General features: G+C 46.5%; 1 long non-coding RNA gene across 2 annotated transcripts; it reads left to right on the top strand.

Moving 5' to 3' along the window:
* The first annotated feature begins 342 nt into the window (after window positions 1-342).
* Window positions 343-4,548, top strand: LOC146036679 (uncharacterized). 2 transcript variants are annotated; one of them, XR_014460924.1, is made up of 3 exons: window positions 343-499; window positions 2,289-2,424; window positions 3,509-4,548. It is a non-coding gene; the product is annotated as an uncharacterized LOC146036679 (long non-coding RNA). The 2 variants fall into 2 exon arrangements; XR_014460923.1 differs by lacking the exon at window positions 343-499 and adding an exon at window positions 645-739.
* Window positions 4,549-7,369: the final 2,821 nt, after the last annotated feature.

Here is a 7,369-nt window from a genome sequence, read left to right as displayed (position 1 = left end):
TCCCGGGAACTAAATTCCCGGGTTTATCCATGCATTTCTGGTGTGAATGGGGTAAGAGAGGCAGGAGCTACAGAGACAGAGGAGGCAAGGTGCTGGCCGGGTGCAGTAACTTACAGAGGAAGCCATGTGCTGTGGGGATCCTTTGTGTTCAAGAGTTCAGTGGAGAATGATAGGCTCCACCAATCAGGGGCTCTCTTCTAATCAGTATGTGCCGAGCTCCTCCAATCACTGCTCGGCACATGCTGCAGTGCCCTGACCCTGATGCAGAGATTAGGGGGAGGGGCTCAGCACCGCAGTTCGAAAGGAAGGTGTAGAGACCAGGACTTCCCCTGCTGGTGCTGCTGTCCTGAGTGTCCCGACCCCTCTGCTGCTGCTGCTCTCATCCCTCTCTCCCCACTGCTGCCTGGCTGTCACACACTGTGACAGGTGCAGCAGCAGCAGCGCACATATCATTCTGTGCACACAGTGCAGTGGCAGACTCGGCAGACCCGGCCCTGTGGTAAGGACTGCGCGGTGGTGGGGAAGGGGGGCGGTGTCTGTCCTCAGGTGTAGGTCCAGCCTTCGGGCTTCCTCTGTCTGTCACAGCACCTCAAAGATGCTGCTCAGTGCTCTGCACTCTGCTCTGCCTTCAGCCCCGCCCCCTGCCAACACACATGTGCACATCTTGCTCCTACTCAGTCATAGCTGGAGCCAGTCCCAGACAGAGCCTGCATCACTGATGCTGCAAAACAGAAAACAGGTGACTAGGAATCTAGGATGATAGGGCTGGGGTGGGTATATGTGAGAGAGGTTGCTGGGTGGAGGGCTTAGATTGTGGGGGTATGAGGTAGACTGTGTGGGCAGGGCTGGCGTATGAGTTTGTGGTGGTGGTTGCTGGGTGCAGGGTTGAGGTTTGTGTGTATGAGAGATATTTGCTGGGTTCTGGGCTGGAGCACAGGTGTGTGAGAAAAGTTGCTATGTGCAGGGCTGGGCTATGGGTGTGTGAGGGAGTTTGCTGGGTGCAAGGGTGGGGGTACGGGTGTGTGATGAATGTTGCGGTGTGCAGGGATGGTTTTGGGGGCTGTGAGAGGTCCAGGGCTGGGCTATGGGTGCAAAGGTGGGACATGGGTGCATGATGGAGGTTGCTGGGTGCAGGGCTGGGTTGTTTATGTGTGTGGAAGGTTAATGGGTGCAGAGTGGGTTACAGGGGTGTGCGGGTGTTTGCTGGGTACTGGTGCATGAGGGAGGTTGCTGAGTGCAGGGCTGGTTTACAGGTGTGTGATGGAGGTTGCTGGGTTTCTGGTGTGTGAGGGAGCTTGCTGGGTGCATGACTGGGGTAAATGTGTGCCAGAGGCAATTGGGTCATATGTAACAAGGTGGTTGTGACGTGTGCTGGGTGCATGGTTGAGGTATATATATCATTCTGAGCTGCCAGGAGAAAATGTTCTAAAGAGAGTGATTGGCAGGGCTAGTGTGTATGTGTATGAGAGGGGCATGACCGAATATATATAACACACTGAGTTAGCTGGGCCAGGGCTGTATTTATGTATCCCCTTAAGGTGGCTGGGGTTTATATGTGTGGATGAGGCTGTGGCAAGAGGGTATTTATGTATCATACTGATTTAGAGCAGGGTATAGGTAGGTGTGTAAGAGTGAGGTGGATAGACTGGGGGTATTTGGGATTCATACTGAGGTGGCTGTGGTATATGTGTGAGAGAAAGGTTGCTGGGGCAGGAGAACACATGTGTGAGAGGAAGGTAGTGGGGGTCACTTATGTATTAGTCTCACATGGCAGTAGCATTTGTGTGATAGAGAGGTGGCTAGTGCAAGCCAGGGGTATATGTATATTAGAAGGAGGCAGCTGGGGTATATGTGTGAGTGGGGGGTGGTCAGTGCAGGGGCCTAGATATTTATGTATCTTACTAAGATGGTTGGGGGAGTTTCCAGCTCAGAGCAAATATAAATTGTTGTGTAGTTACTGGGTGTCACTTGTCATGTACACATTTTTGCATTATTGGCTGCCATACACCCACTGCCTTGGAAAGTTCTGCACTGCTTGATTCCCTGCAGCTCCATCGGAATGCTGACTAGCACATACTGTAGGTGAGTCCAGTTATAGAATGGGGCTGGGGCGCAGTTGTTACTGTGATCACCGACCAAGCAGGTATAGTGGAGTATCATATACTGGGAATGATTTGTACTCAAACACAATGCCAATGATCACTTAAGCTATTTTTTTGTCACTTAACATGTCACCAATATACAAACCCCCATGCTAACTTCATACTTTCATTGTTTCTTGCCCACAGGAGGAGGAGCCGTTTGGTGCATTACACACCCCATCAACAATGTGGCTTACTGTGCACGCTGCAATAGAGCACCAACTGTACTCTTCTTGAAGCTAGTTTTTAAAAGATGGCAAGTATACCACTAAGTGAGATAAAGGTACCAATCCTACAGCGCTTGTAATTTTTCTAGCACAAAATTTATAATTACAGAGGTATCTTTCTTAAAGCTTCTCCTTGTTTCAAATCCATGTGGGAGAATACAGGTTTGCTTCCCAGAAGAGTGTGAATGTGCTGCAATCCTAGTGTTTTATACAACACAATACCAGCGTCTTACAGCCAACGTTTCAGGGTATTAAGACTTTTATCAAGACATGAAAAACCAAACAAATACAGACATATATAGGTGTTGGCGTATGTAATGCAGGAGGGGGTGGCCGCTTATGTAATGCGGGGGGTGGGCCGTGGTGTATGTAATACCGGGGGGGGGGGGGGGGGGTTGGCGGCGGCGTATGTAATGCGGGGGGGAGGGGGCTCACCTCCTGCTGTCTGCTGGCTCCAGATGGGGGATCGGGAGCTGGGAGGCCGCCACACTTGAAGGCCCATGAGAGGTGCTGTCGCGCATGCGCAGCAGCCCTCCCGTGGACATTTTGGATGTGGGTAAAGTGCTGCGGCCTAGCCAGCCCAGGGGGGGAGTGCGGCCGGCCCATTTTTAAGGATTTTTGGGCCGGCCCACCGGGAAATGGCCCGGTTTCCCGGCAGGCCAATCCGCCCCTGCCTTCCATCATTTTGTGCCTCCACAATGCTGCCATGTATGTGCTGTCTGCTGACTACACATGTGATGTGATGACCTTCTGCAGTAACTTGCTGGGGTCCCATAATTATTTTTATTGTCTGATGAGGTCCCAGAGCAAAATAGTTTGAGGACCCCTGCCCTAGATTTAGTAACAGGTGTGTTGGTAACTGCTCACCTTTAAAAGCATAGTCTGCTGTGAGCTTTAGACCATATAGCATGCCTGGAATCAGACATTAATGCGATAGCTATGTGTATTGTAATAATTTTGAGCAATAGTGTTAGGACCTGCAGAAAAGTGGGGTCCGTGAAGGGGGCTGCAGGCTTAAATGCATTGATCAATTCATGAACTAAATCTCCACTTTTTATTAATATCAGATATATATATATACATACATACTGAAATCACAGGAAGTTACTAAAATGTGAGTTCTATTATTTCTCACTACAGAGAAAGAAGGAAGACATTGAAGTCAGCAGATAAAGAAAGTACAGTAGGTAGATGCAGAATGACAAAGCCAAGAAACACAGAGGAAAGAAGATAGGGAAAACAGACAAAAAAAAGGGAGCTGCAGAAGAAAGCAGTCAGATCAGCCAAAACCTGCACCTATGGGACAATGAAACATTAGTTGCAGCTCTACATTAGATGCTGGATTACAAAAAACATAGGATTGATTGGGCAACTCAGACAGAGTTGACAATACATAACTCAATCATTGCAGCTGAACAGAGGCTTTGGGACAGATTTGCTGAATTTCTTAAAAAGAAAAAAATGAATTTAAGCTAAAGATTAGAAGAAGATGGATCTCAGCGACTCTCCAACCTTCAGTAAAACCAAAGCAGACACGGGGAGCAATTAACTAAGATGTGTATTCTACTTCTCATGTGATGTGGCTATGGGCAACCAATCAGATCCTGTCTACTATCTTCTAGAGGGTGCTAAATAAATAAGAAGTAGATTCTGATTGGTTGCCTATAGCAACATCACATGTGAAGTAGAATACACATCTTAGTAAATTTCCCTCACTATGTTTAACTGTGGTTACATGTTGAAGTGATGCCACTGAACTACCTTGTGAATTGCAGTCTCTGCATACAAGGCGAAATACATAAAATTTTCCTTACCAAAGATGCCCATCGTAAATTCACAGACTTGACCCTGAAGAAACCAAAGCTATGGAGAAACCTATACCACAGACTTTGGTGGGACACTTAACTATTGTGCTCCAGATATGATACATCTGCAGCCATACAGTGCAGCTGTAGATTGGTTTACGTGTGGAGTATTTTTGTATATTCTAGCTATAAGCTTGAACTCTATCCCCGAAGAGTCTGTGTTTGTGATTATTACACAGGAACCAACATATCCAGGACTTACTGATCTTGTAACTAAGGACATCTGCACAAACAGATAGTAATGTACAAAAACACAGATGTGTTATACAGTATATATAATCTACTCAAAAAATGATCGAAAGTATTACCTATTGATGTCAGATATAATAGAAAAATATTATTTAATGTATATACTAAGTTAATACATGTTTATTCATTTGGTTTATGTTAGTATTAAATTGATGTAGAAATATAAAATATTTTAGAAAAGCAAAACCATATTATAATTTAAGTTTAAACCATTTGAGTTTTTGGACATGAATAATCTAGATTAATGCTTACAAAACAATGTAAAACGGCACCTTGGGTTGCCATAGCAAATATACAGGGATGCCTAGTGGCCAAATTAAATGATTAGTCCACTGCTTTAGCCAAACTCTGGGGCAGATGTATTAAGCCTGGTGAAGAGATAAAGGGTGAAATTTACGAAGATGTGAAATACACTTCACAGGTCATGTTGCTAAAGTGACATCAGCCAATCAACTCCTAACTATCATTTTTCAAACATAGCTGATTGGATGTGCAGTATCACCTTCTACTTTATCTCCACTTTATCTCTTCACCAGGCTTAATACATTTGTCCACCTGAGCCATGGCACCCTGGATTTAAGGCATAGCTACTTAAAGGACTCGACCCCCTCCCCCCATTGTTTTCCTCATATGCTTCTCACTGGTGCTGGGCAGTGGTATGTTGAACACTAGGCCTGGCTACAGTCCATCAGCAGATGCAGGCATGACTGTTCCAGGATATCTGCACTGCTGCAACTCAAGAACAAAAGAGGAGCCACCACTGCGAATTTCACAGCTTTGCGAGTCCACCAGATTCCGCCCGGCCGCCCCTCCCTCGCATGCTGCAAATCCCCGCAGGCAAGCAAATTGATTTGCATATTCCTCATTTGCAGCTTTGCATACGGAGACAAAATCTAATGATTTTGGAAGCGCTCTGTGCAGGAAGCTGATGTCAGCTGCCCACCCCCTCACCCACGTCATTGGGGAATTAACATGAAAAGGCCCAGCATTTTCATGGGAACGCCTATGAAACACCAGTAGTTCCCACAGACGAATCCCCCGACCCGCCACCCCCTGGCCGCACTGTTGTGTGTGAGGGCCCAGCAAATAATCTATTCACCATGGCTGCTCGCATACAGCAGCTGCACATGTGCATAAAAAAACTATGCGATTGCGCAATCGCAATAAAAAGGTCCCTCGTGCGCACGTGGGGGACTGATTCAACCTGAATAAGGCCCTAAGTTCACGGTCTGTTTGAACTAATGGCCAGATTGTTTTATCAAATCTTACTGATACAGTCAGCTGCACGCCTGAGTATATTGCTTTACCACCGGTAGAAAGCGAGGCTAGTCAACAGACTTCGATTTACACAAAGGGGATGATTCTCGTTGGATCTTAAGGAGCTGAATTCGAAATTCCCCACGTAGTCGTGCTGAAGCCTGCATGGGGCGGGCGGCTGATGTCACAGGACGTCAGCGCACGCCCCCTGATTGGCCATCTACAGGGCAGATAAAAGTCAGTATAGACTCACAGTATCTGTGAGTGGACGAAAAATCATTTAGTTATCCCTAGCCATACTGTGACTTCTCCAAGGGGAAAACTCACAGCCGACACCCCTGAATTGTCTGGCAGCTTCCCGGGTGGAAGGATCACATGTGATACATCCCATGGGATCCCAGCAACTGCTGCCTGATCCGATATAGCTATAGTGCATCACTTGTTTTCTAGGGGCTCTGATCCGATGCACACGGGACCGCACATAGGATCGGATCTAAAACACTTGAGAGTTGCTCCTGTTACCCTCTTCCTAGGCCCCATGTGTGGAATCGGTTGTAATTGGATCGCATAAGTGTATGGCCAGTTTAACTTCCAAATTGATAGTTTGGGGTGACAACTCTCCTTATGTAAGCGGTTAATACACAGCTGCTAATTTTCAGAGCCCTGTCATCCGGTAAAGGCTGCCACCTACAGTGAAATCCTACGATAAGCATGTGAAAAATGTGCAGCGCTGCCATTAGCTGCAAATCCATTTGATCTTGCATACAGCCAGCAATCAAAAAAGTAGCAGGATTGTATCGCAGGATGGCCTTGTGCATGCATACTACGAGCCGTACGCATGTGCAGTCTATAGATTACCACCCGGCCTGCAAATTCACAACCATGCATAAGGACTGAAAAACCCCCATTATCTTTAGCAAAAAGAGAGGTATCTATCAAACCATGGGATTGATGTATCAAGCAGTGAAAATAGCCCATAGCAAACCATCAGCTTTGTGGTAGCAATTATCAAGTAGATTCTATAAAGTGGTAGGTAGAAGTTGATTGGTTACTATGAGCAACATCCCCACTGGTCCAAGGCCGTCTTAACAGCATAGTAGACCCATGGGCAAAGCAATGTACTGGTTCCTCTATACACCCATTCATGGGAACCAATTAAAAAAAAATCATAACTTCCCCCTGCAATTCCACATCTTCTCTTTGCATGCTTCCATACAGTGAGTGGCTTTCAGCACTTATTGGTGGATAGTTCCAGCCATATACCATTCAGCATGCTTACAGCCATTTACTGTCTGGATGCAGGCTGAGAGACAGAGAAAGCTGCTTGTACCCTAGAAATATGGGGCCCTGGTTAGCCACTCATTGCACCTATATGTTTGAATGTCCATACGTTGGTCTGCTTCTCCACTATTTTCACTGCTTTATATATCAACCCCCATCTTTCTTAGTGATCGATACATCTAATAATTGACTTGAATCTCAGTGATAGAGTAAAGGTACACATATGATAATCCGTTTTGGGCCGATTTCACTAGATCCCAACGGATCGGGCCGAAAAATCATCCCAAATCGGATGTGTTTGTTGTATCCCTAGGGTGCTATGTGCGGTCCCAGACCTCCTGCCCATCTG

This window comes from Crinia signifera, chromosome 9 (assembly GCF_055691185.1).
Source record: "Crinia signifera chromosome 9, ASM5569118v1, whole genome shotgun sequence".
NCBI classification, from domain to species: domain Eukaryota; kingdom Metazoa; phylum Chordata; class Amphibia; order Anura; family Myobatrachidae; genus Crinia; species Crinia signifera.
The sequence above is the reverse complement of the archived record's forward strand: the minus strand, read 5'-3'. Positions and strand labels throughout refer to the sequence as shown.